Source organism: Cervus canadensis, chromosome 7, assembly GCF_019320065.1.
Source record: "Cervus canadensis isolate Bull #8, Minnesota chromosome 7, ASM1932006v1, whole genome shotgun sequence".
In the NCBI taxonomy this organism is placed as follows: domain Eukaryota; kingdom Metazoa; phylum Chordata; class Mammalia; order Artiodactyla; family Cervidae; genus Cervus; species Cervus canadensis.
In genome coordinates this window covers 50,707,422-50,719,357 of record NC_057392.1, presented here as the reverse complement: position 1 = coordinate 50,719,357, position 11,936 = coordinate 50,707,422, and the positions used below count along the sequence as shown (strand labels likewise).

At 40.1% G+C, this 11,936-nt stretch overlaps 1 long non-coding RNA gene across 1 annotated transcript; it reads left to right on the top strand.

Moving 5' to 3' along the window:
- Positions 1 to 7,103: 7,103 nt before the first annotated feature.
- LOC122445086 lies at positions 7,104 to 11,432 on the top strand. Its single transcript, XR_006270443.1, has 3 exons — positions 7,104 to 7,180; positions 10,021 to 10,182; positions 11,258 to 11,432. It is a non-coding gene; the product is annotated as an uncharacterized LOC122445086 (long non-coding RNA).
- The last annotated feature ends 504 nt before the right edge of the window (positions 11,433 to 11,936 follow it).

Below are 11,936 nucleotides of genomic sequence, written 5' to 3'. Positions count from 1 at the left end.
AATAAATGAGTAAGATATTTACAGAATGAGGGTGGAGTTACTTCTCAAAGGAAGAGATACTCCGTGCACACGTGCACGCACACACACACACACACGCGTGTGCGTGTCACCCAAGCTTGACTTTAACACATTTGCAATCCGAAATAGAGCACCTCTCTTTTCTATACACTGTAGTTTGTTTCTTTAAAAATTACTTTTATTCATTTTATTCATTTATTTTTCTCCTGTGCATCTGGAGTGAGAGGCATCTGGTTAGTTCTTGTCAATAAGTGTGAGAAAGGGATGTCTCTTCTGGGTGGGATGGTTAAGAGGTGGGCATGCCTTTTATAGAACCTCTTCCTCTTATCTGTGAGGTGAATGGAGAAGCTTGTCTCTAGGATTTAAAGGAGAGCTTTGTCATGAGACACAGAGTTCCTGGCTCTCTGCCCATGAAATGTCATCCAACAAGCATTACCTACATTGAATTTGTACATGAATGTGAAATGTACATTTATGTGTTAAGTCATCTGACCTTAACAAGTACAGAAGGGTTTAATCTTATCACCCACAACCTCATTTCCATCACATACAATCATGAGAGCGATCTTCAAAGTTTAAAAACAAGTATTCCCTTCTTCTTACAGATATACTTTTCCTCCAACATTGTTCCCCAAAATAACCAATTTGTTTCATATGCTGGAAATCTGTGGAGTCAGGCCAGTCAGTCAGTTAGTTCAGTCACTCACTTGTGTTTGACTCTTTGCGACTTCATGAACTGTAGCACTCCAGGTAACCTGTCCATCACCAACTCCTGAAGCTTGCCCAGACTCGTGTCCATTGAGTCAGTGATGCCATCCAACCATCTCATCCTCTGTTGACCCCTTCTCCTCCTGCCTTCAATCTTTCCCAGCATCAGGGTCTTTTCAAATGAATCAGTTCTTTGTACAGGTGGCCAAATTATTGGAGTTTCAGCTTCAGCATCAGTCTTTCGAATGAATATTCAGGACTGATTTCCTTTAAGATGGACTGGTTGGAACTCCTTGCTGTCCAAGGGACTCTCAAGAGTCTTCTACAACACCACAGTTCAAAAACATCAATTCTCTGGCTCTCAGCTTTCTTTCTAGTCCAACTCTCACATCCATACATGACTACTGGAGAAACCATAGCCTTGACTAGACAGACCTTTGTCCACAAAGTAATGTCTCTGCTTTTTAATATGCTGTCTATGTTGGACATAACTTTTCTTCCAAGGAGCAAGTGTCTTTTAATTTCATGGCTGCAGTTGCCATCTGCAGTGATTTTGGAGCCCAAGAAATAAAGTCTGTCACTGTTTCCACTGTTTCTCCACCTATTTGCCGTGAAGTGATGGGACCGGATGCCATGATCTTAGTTTTCTGAATGTTAAGTTTTAAACCAACTTTTCCACTCTCCTCTTTCACTTTCATCAAGAGGCTCTTTAGTTCTCCACTTTCTGCCATAAGGGTGGCATCATCTGTGTATCTGAGGTTATTGATATTTCTCCCAGCAATCTTGATTCCAGCTTGTGCTTCATCCAGTCCAGCCTTTCTCATGATGTACTCTGCATATAAGTTAAATAAGCAGGGTGACAATATACAGCCTTGATGTACTCCTTTCCTGATTTGGAACCAGTCTGTTGTTCCATGTCCAGTTCTAACTGTTGCTTCTTGACCTGCATACAGATTTCCCAGAAGGCAAGTCAGGTAGTCTGATATTCCCATCTCTTTAAGAATTTTCCATAGTTTGTTGTGATGCACACAGTCAAAGGCTTTGACTTTTATAGTCAATAAAGCAGAAGTATATGTTTTTCTGGAATTCTCTTTCTTTTCCCATAATCCAATGAATGTTGGCAATTTGATCTCTGGTTTCTCTGCCTTTTCTAAATCCAGCTTGAACATCTGGAAGTTCACAGTTCATATACTACTGAAGCCTTGCTTGGAGAATTTTGAGCATTACTTTGCTAGCGTGTGAGATGAGTGCAATTGTGCAGTAGTTTGAGCATTCTTTGGCATTGCCTTTCTTTGGGATTGGAATGAAAACTGACATTTTCCAGTCCTGTGGTCACTGCTGAGTTTTCCAAATTTGTTGACATATTGAGTGCAGCACTTTCACAGCATCATCTTTTAGGATTTGAAATAGCTCAATTGGAAATCTGTCACCTCCACTAGCTTTGTTCGTAGTGATGCTTCCTAAGTCCCACTTGACTTCACATTCCAGTATATCTGGCTCTAGGTGAGTGATTACACCATCGTGATTATCTGGGTCATGAAGATCTTTTTTGTATAGTTCTTCTGTGTATTCTTGTCACCTCTTCTTAATATCTTCTGCTTCTGTTAGGTCCATACCATTTCTGTTCTTTATTGTGCCCATCTTTGCATCAAATGTTCCCTTGGTATCTCTAGTTTTCTTGAAGAGATCTCTGGTCTTTCCCATTCTACTATTTTCCTCTATTTCTTTGCACTGATCACTGAGGAAGGCATTCTTATCTCTCCTTGCTCTTCTTTGGAACTCTGCATTCAAATGGGTATATCTTTCCTTTTCTCCATTGCCTTTAGCTTCTCTTCTTTTCATAGCTGTTTGTAAGGTCTCCTCAGACAACCATTTTGCCGTTTTGCATTTCTTTTTCTTGGGGATGGTCTTGATTACCACCTCCTGTACAATGTCAGGAGCCTCTGTCCATAGTTCTTCAGGCACTCTGCCTATCAGATCTAATCTGATAGACAGAGTCAGGCCACCTCCCTCCTTATCAATTCCTCTAAGTATGAGGAATATTTTAGTAGTGGCTGTGCCTACACTCCCTCTCTCTTCACTGAGATCCTTCTTCATACACTATTCACAGCCTATGACAGATCTCACTAGCAGGCTTACCCTGCTTCCCCTTTAAATTCTTTAACAAACTCATGGACTTCTCTGTTCTGAACGAACACATGCTGCTTAAGCTAGAGTCATACACTCAGGTGGTATTTTGGGTCCTCAGTCACTTTTTGTTGCTCTTAATGATTCTTGCTGATTGCCCAGGTAGAGACAGAGTCTTGCACCTGCTTTGTGAATAGCTCTTTGTTTTGAGAAAATTTCCTGCAGTCTCGTGAATTATGCTACTTAAAAATTTTAAATATACCATGCCTCATTTACATAATTATCATGTACCTCTTCTTATTAGTACTTCCAATACTTTCCTTGCTTTTGCATTTATTAAATATCATGGATTAATAATCTTTGCCAAACAACTTGAAACCTAAACACATAAGGCAAATATGCAATAGAATATGAAAAATAATGTGCTGACCCCACCCCGAAGATAGCAGTTGATGTCCTCTGTAAATGGTGAGCCCAACTGATGTATTTTGACATTGTTTTAGCCCTACTGCCAGTTGTGGATACTCTTAAGTTGTACAGTCTTGGAGTGTCAAACCTAGAAGCTTATCTCATTTAGTTAAATATTTACATTTTACACATAGGAAAAAAGTAAGAGGTTGCAGGGAGTAATGGATTATGATCATGTGACTAAAACTTTAATGCTAATAACAAGCAGAATTTAATAGTACGTGAAGATTTTCTAGAGGCCCTCCAGTCTGCCCCACCAACTTTTCATAATGACTTTTTATTTTCTCCAGCACAGCTTCTCCTCCAAGTCCTCTAAGAAAATTCTATGTTTGCATCATTCACAGGAAAAAGTGTAGAGAGCGATTCACCTGGAGACACATTGAATGTGATGTGCATTTATGAATGTTTCATCAATTCTTAGGCTCTAGGTAATGGGGAGAAAAGAGAGAAGCTGAACAGGTCCATATGAACAAGATCCCTGAGAGAGACAAGAGGAAAATGTTGGCATAGGGTTAGAGATGGAAGGACACTAAAGAAGCTGATGCTTTTCAGAGAATTCCGAAAGTGAAAGCTATTATCAATACTTCCTGTTTGCTCTCAGAATCCAATGATGATTCATTTGACAGATAGCCATGTCTGAGTTAGCACCAATATTTCCCACCATTACTGAATATTCCAAAAATCACTGAATAGATTACACTGTGAAAAAATGCTGCATTTCAAACTCTTATTTGAATTATTCCTAATGTCAATGGAGAGAGAAGTATTATTCCTGGGTATGAGGATAAAGCCCAACAACAAAAAAAATTTCTATTACTTTTAAAATGTGTGAGATTAAACCATATGCAGTTGCTATTTTTATAGGCCTAAATGGTTGAATATTGGCCATTGCATAAAGTTAAATATAAAAATTTCATGTTCTATTCACAACATGCATGTGTTCATTTCAGTGTAAGGATAGAATTTTAAATTTCTTACCATTGAGTAGAATTTGGGGACCAGGAAGGTAAACCATGTTTGGCCAGTAATTTCAGTATCCTCTGGCAGTTTGAAGGTGAAAGAAAAGCAACAAACATCTCAGAGATGCTAAGCTAGGCAGGGTAAGAACCACGAGGGAGGGACTGGACTGGCTGGATTCAAAGTCAACTTGGTGATGGGTTTTGCAGAATGGTTAGAGACCTAGGTATAAGAATGAGCAGAATAAGGTCCCTCCAGATAATCTGATCCCCAAGTTATTTTAGTCTTGTCACCTCCACAGTGCTGAGTACACCCTGTGTCAACCATTTCTAGGAAAATTTAGAGACTCTCCATCTGGAGTTTTCAGAGACAGAAGGTATATTCATAACAGCCAGGAACATCTATTTTGTCTTGATTGCTTTGTGTGTATGTGGGTGGGTGGGTGCATGGGTGTGTGGGTGTGAGTGTGTGTGCTCGTGCTAGGGGAATTTCCTGGGGTGGAAATTGGATTGTGATTTACTGGAATACTGAAAGCAGAGGATAGAAAGCAAAAGGTTAGAAACCAACACTCACTCTGGACAGTGGCTCTACGTATTTTGTAAGATGCCAGAAACTTTCCATTTTTCCCATTTAATTTCTGTTCATTAATATCTGTTCCTTAGTCTTCTTGGTTGTAAAACGTTTAAAATTAGAGCTCTGGTGTCTTGTCCAAGGGATAGACTGGGAAGTGGTGGGAAGTTTTAGACAGGGAGAAATAGTAGGTTAAGTTCTGTGAGGTTTAAGGCAATGAAGGTGAAAGAGGAGAGTGAAAAAGTTGGCTTAAAATTCAACATTCAGAAAACTAAGATCATGGCAGTCGGTCCCATCACTTCTTGGCAAACAGACTGGGAAACAATGGAAACAGTGACAGACTTTATTTTTTTGGGCTCTAAAATCACTGCAGATGGCAACTGCAGCCATGAAATTAAAAGATGCTTATTCCTTGGAAGGAAAGTTATGTCCAACCTAGAGAGCATATTAAAAAGCAGAACACTACTTTGCAGACAAAGGTCTGTCTAGTCAAAGCTATGGTTTTTCCAGTAGTCATGTGTGGATGTGAGAGTTGGACTATAGAGAAAGCTGAGTGCTGAAGAATTGACGCTTTTGAACTGTGGTGTTGGAGAAGACTCTTGAGAGTCCCTTGGACAGCAAGGATATCCAATCTGTCCATCCTAAAGGAAATCAGTCCTGAATATTCACTGGAAAGACTGATGCTGAAGCTGAAACTCCAATACCTTGGCCACCTGATGTAAAGAACTGACACATTTGAAAAGACCCTGCTGTTGGGAAAGATTGAAGGCAGGAGGAGAAGGGGTCAACAGAGGATGAGATGGTTGGGTGGCATCACTGACTCGATGGACATGAGTTTGAGCAAGCTTCAGGAGTTGGTGATGGACAGGGAAGCCTGATGTACTGCAGCCCATGGAGTTGCAAAGAGTCAGACACAACTGAGCAACTGAACTGAATTGAAGGCAATGAAGATAAAAAAGGATCCTGGGTCTGAGAACTTACTGTTAGAAAGATACATGTAGCAGGAGGATGGTTCCTCAAAAGCCCTATAAGGGCATGGATGCTTCGATCAGACACTCTGGTCATAAAAGTGAAAGTTCACCAGTCTTTTCAGGTTCCACATAAATGCATCACTATATAATAGTTGTTTTCTCTTTCTGACTTACTTCACTCTGTATGACAGTCTCTAGGTCCATCTACATCTCTACAAAAAAAAGTTCTTTGCAATTTCTTTCCTTTTTATGGCTAAGTAATATTTCATTGTATATATGTACCACATCTTCTTGATCCATTCTTCTAGAGGCATAGACATAGAGAATAAACATATGGACAGCAAAGGAGAATGAGGAGGGGTTATGATGACTTGGGAGATTGGGGTTGACATATATACACTACTATGTATAAAATAGATAACTAATGAGGACCTATTGTATAGCACAGAGAACTCTAATCAGTGCTCTGTTGTGACCTAAATAGGAAGGAAATACAAAAAAGAGGGGATACATACATATATGTAAATGATTTACTTTGCTGTATGGTAGAAACTAACACAACATTGTAAAGCAACTATACTCCAATGAAAATTAAAACAAACAGGCAAAAAAGATCAAATGGGAAAGAAAAGTGCAAGTACATAGGCAAGTGAATATTGCCAGCTGGGTGGGTAAGAGCCTGGGGCAGATGAGTCAAATCTTTACAGAAAAGAGCAGAGCATGCTTACACTGACTCTTGGCTCCTACAACCACGTGCATTGATGCCAATAGAAGAGTAGAGAAGGGCAACCTCAGGAAAGGAGAAAAAAATCATTTGAAACCCAGCTAGGAAGAGAAGAAATCAGCCTGGTTTCCTTTTAAGATCCAAATTAATTCAGAATGTGGATTTTTCCATTTCTCAGAGTCATCTCTCAATTTTTCTCCACTCAAATCTTAAAGAAGGGGACCACATCAAGAAAATATTTGATCTACTCCATAATCACGCCAAACATTAAGTATTCAAGTCCTTATTTTATTTCGAAATGAGTGTTTCTTGATACTTGGGCAAAATCTGATACTTTTCCTTTAATACATTTTCTTGGTCACTACCAGGACTTTAGAAAGAGCTCTCATTTGATTTTTAAAAGATAATTAGCAAACTGGATATCTATACAAAAGTAATTTTGTACCTCAGCAAAAGAGTGTAGTCAGCAGATAATTCACTCCTGTGGCTTTTCATTAGCCAACTCTCCCTCGGGGCAATTTAGAGGTTAAGGCCCTTCTCATCCACTCTCTCAGCAGCTGTTGGAATTACAGCTGCATTTCACCAGGCAAGGGGAAAAAAAAGATAACTCTCACCAGAACTAACCTTTATAATTAAGGTAGGTGTCATTTATTACGTGTCTCATATGTTATTCATTTTAGATCTATTATTTAATCCTCTCAACAACCCTGTGAGTTAGAGCTCATTTCTATGTTAAAGGAGGGGAAAAAAACAGGTTTGAGGATATTAAGTAGTTTCCCCCGACTCACACAGTTAATAAATGGCAGACTGGTCATGGTCTTTGTGACTCCAAAGTCTACTACCTTTCTGCTCTGGCCTTACAGCATTCCTCCCCTTTAATTCCACACATAGGATTAAAAAAATCGCAGCCATCATCATGGCTCCTGGGATTAAGCGCATCTAAGAGGAAATGCAAATACCTCATCTCCCAAAAGCGGTACATAACCCCACCTCTACAGTGGTTTTCATAATTTTTTAAATGCAAAAAACTTACCCAGAACCTATGTGGAAAGTACAAACACACTTTATTAATGTATATTTACATGGTAAGATCAAATATGCTGCATTTGCTTAGTATAAAGAAGCTGTTTTTATAAATATGAAAATCTGAAATTAGGAGTAAAATTAGCATTTTAATTTTTATCAGCTTGACTATCAATGAAATACAGAATATTTGCACAACCCCTAAAGCAGCTTCTGAAAATTATTACTGTAGAATCTTTCCTTCGTCTCTTCAAAATGTACCATCTCCTAAGAACCAGAAACTGGGGGAATGAGGAAGAGTTCCTGCTCTTAAGAGCTCATGTTTTAATCAAAAGAGAAAGAGCATGATGACAAATAATGTAAGGATGAAGTGTCAACCGAGGTACAAAATAGTATGGGGGTTTGGGGCAGGATGCTGACTAGGTGTGAGGTGGGGATATTGGTTGGAAAAGAGGTAGCTTTTCAAGAGTGATGGGAATAATCCATCTTGTGATCAAGAAAACAGCTTTCAGATGGAGAGGAAGGCATGATGATGAGCAAAAGGGTAGATGACAGAGCTAAAAGACAATCTGTGTTGTGCGTGGGGCAGAGTTGTGATGTTTTGACTAGACAGGAGAGTTAGCATCAGGTGGTAAAGTCTGTGAATGCCCTCCTGAAGAAGTGCAGCTCCTGAGCTATAGGTAAAGGAAACCATCAGAGAGATTTTGAGCAAGGAAATGAAGATAACTAAACTGTCCTTTCCATGAGGTTAGTCTGACAGCAAGCTCCAGTGAAACATGGAGAGAAGAAGGGACAGGCTATTATGAAGGAGAACAATGAATATGATTATCATGACTCCAGTGAGTGGGATCATTCCAAAGAAGGATTCTTCATGAAGAAGCAAGGAGACAAGTCCAAAACTATGGGATGGGAGGAGTAAGGATACAGAGATGTCCTGGGATGCTGGGTTGAATAGTGTTTCTCCAAAAGTCACATCCACATGGAAACCATAATTGTGACCTTATTTGGAATAAGGTCTTTGCAGATATAATCAAGTTATAATGAGGTCATACTGGATTAGGTGGGGCCCTAAATCCAATGACTGCTGCCCTTGCAAGGACAAGAGAGATTAGGAGACATGAAAAGACAGACCCACAGGGAAGAAGGCCATGTAACATTGGACACAGAAGTTAAGATGTTGTTGCATGCCAAAGAACACTGAAGCCTGCTAGCAACCATTAGTAGCTAGGAGGAGGCAAGGAAGGAGCCTTCCCCAAACCTTTTAAAGAACAGTGCTCTGTGGACACCTTGATTTTGCACTTCTAGCCCCTAGAGCCATGAGAGAATAAATTTCTGTTGTTTTAAGCCAACAAGTGTGTGGCAATTTGTCACAGCAGCTCCCAGAAACTAATCCACCTGGTAAAACTTAGAATAATAGAGATCACCCTCAGGGTCAAGGAAAGATTTATAAAATCTCAATATAATAACAGGGCTTCCTGATAGCTCAGCTGGTAAAGAATCCGCCTGCAATACAGGAGACCCCAGTTCAATTCCTGGGTTGGGAAGATCCCCTGGAGAAGGGAAAGTCTACCCACTCCAGTATTCTGGCCTGGAGAATTCCATGGACTATACAGTCCATGGAGTTGCAAAGAGTTGGACATGAATGAGTGGCTTTCACTTTCACTTTCAATATATTAACAAGAAGAGAGAAGCTTTCTATGAAAAATTCCACCATGGGCTTTTGTTGGGGGCACAAAGGTAAACAAGGCATTGCATCTAACTCAAGAATCTTACGTACTAATTCAAAAAGATCATGATAATCAATAAAGGGACTATAGCAGATGAAAAGGTGACCCTCAGTGGAGAGAAGGGACGTACTAAAATCCACAGGGCTATCAAGTGGCAGAACTGGATTTGAACCCATCTTTCCTGTCTCCTAATTGAGTTCTAAAGAAAGATTTTCATAGGAGAGAAAAGTGAAGAGGAGGAGCATGGCAGGGTGGATGAAGAGGCTTAGAAAAAGGAGGCTGGAGTTCTTCGAGAGTCAGCCCCTGTTTTCTTTTTTTAAAATCTGTACCAAGATGGAAGTGTGATCATCTGCTTGCAGATTCCCAATCCCCAGGTTCTGACTCCCCTAATGTCTGAGAGTGCTGTCCTATTTCTTTTAAATCTTCAAAGAATGATAACAATGACTTCATTGCTTTGACCATATTAATCTCAGCTGCTACAAGAATGAAACTTAGAATAGGTAGGTCACCACAAGTTCAGAACAAATGTGTCAAGTGTTTCAGAAGCTGTGGGCTTAGAGAAAAACTAGATGTGCCAGCCAGTAGAGATAACCACTGCCTTGAGAAAGGCATTTGATGTGTGCTTTCATCACACATTAATATCACAAATTGTTTGGATTTGAGGGGAAAAAATCACCATGCTGGTTGTTTAAGTTATTCTCTCTTTCTTTATTCTCTTCTTTCTTAGGAAGAACTAAAATATGAACCAGCCAGAAAGAAGAGATTTGGTTGACCAAGACATGTCTTAGAGTTTGGTCAAGGGCCCTGCTCACAGATTTCTACACTTGTACAAATGCTGAAGATGGAAAGGCCTTTCCTTATTTATTTGGAGACTTGAAATAGAACTTTGGTAGGTACTGTCTCACTTAATTCTTAGAACAACCTTAGAGATCTCAGTTGACCTTTTCATGTGAGAGATGTTAAGGCTGATTCCCCAGAGAGGGGAAATGACTTGCTAAAAGTAAATTAACACAAGAGGAAATGACATGACAAACACTTGGAGAGATGTTTGGCTTATTTAGTCACTGGAAAAATAGAAAACAAAGCAAACTCATGACACTACTTTACATCCATTGAGTCAACAAAAATTCAATATTTTATATATAATTTTATCTTATCTCAATTGATCAGGCAAGGAAAGAGACACGTTCATCCATGGAAGTTATAGTAAATGAGTTAAACTGGTAAGTTTCTTTTCAAAGGCAATCTGCTAATTTAAACCACGAGTCATAAAAAACGGCCCTACCCTGTGACTCAGTCATCTAATCCTTACATCCTAAGGATTTGTAGATCTGTTCAAAGACTTTTAGAAGGGTGTGATTCAGAATTTGAGACCTTTAAGATCACATCGCCTGAGCTTTTTCAAAAGCATATGAACAAATGGAGAGCCACAGAGAAATGATTTTCCAAGTTTCTGAGTCAGGGTTGGAATCTAAGATTCCTGCCCAAGCATAAGATTCCTGCTCTGAAGTAGTGTAGTGAAAAGATAAATACAACCCAGATCTCCCCAAATCAAAGAGCTAGTTTAGCATATTGTTAAGAGCCTGGCTTCCTGGGATCAGACTGTGGCTCTACCAGTTACTGGCTGAGTGGTTTACAGCAGGTACTTATTTTCTGTGTTCTATCAGCCAAACCAGTGTGATAAGAGAATCTTTTGTATATTTCCACTGTTGCTGCAACACCCAGCTTACACGGGCTCTGACTGACTCTGTGACCTTGTGCAGGCAAATTACAGGGTACTTCACCTCTAGCCCTGATACCTGCCTCTTATCACCTACCCTGACGCTTCCCTGCTCACACTCAGGTGTGATATGTGCCAAGTGCAATGTGTGGGAGTAAAAGAGCTCATGGAGCAGATGGGAACTCCTGGATAAACAGTTCCTCTTTTCTCCCCTTGTATAACTATTTGAGATGAGTTTTTACAGCTTTCTTGCAGGATGGTCTCCAGAGGGGATAGTCTCATGAGATGGAGCAGTTGATCACATTTGATGGTAACCAGCTTGACAACGCACCTTCAAATGGACTCTCCACACTACCTTGCCTCGTTTGACTCTTCCCAGCTTCCTTGAGACTGAGCCCTGAGTAAAGCAATTCGTGGTATTCTTGGCTTCAGACTCCACTTTTTTTTTTTTTAATTTTTTAATCTATTTTTGGCTGAGCTGGTCTTCATTGTTGTGCAAGGGCTTGCTCTAGTTGCAGTGAGTGGGGGCTACTCTCCTCATTGTGGTGGGTTCTCTTGTTGCAGAGCACAGGCTGGGGCACAAGGGCTTCAGTAGTTTCGGCACATGGGCTCAGCAGTTGTGGCCCCCAGGCTCTAGACCACAGGTTCAGTGGTTGAGGTGCATGGGCTTAGGTGCCCTCAACGTATGTGATCTTAGTTCCTGGACCAGGGATTAAACCCATGTGTCCTGCATTGGTAGGTGGATCCTTAATCACTGGACAACCAGAGAAGTCCCTCCACTTTCTTTCCTCTGAAGCCAAACAAAGACAGATGGTACCTAGCTATATATGGTTACAGGGAAGAAACTTTTAATGAGTAAAAATAGATAAAGTGCTCAGAACTGTGTCTGACATACAGTAATTATTTTGTAAGCATGAGCTATT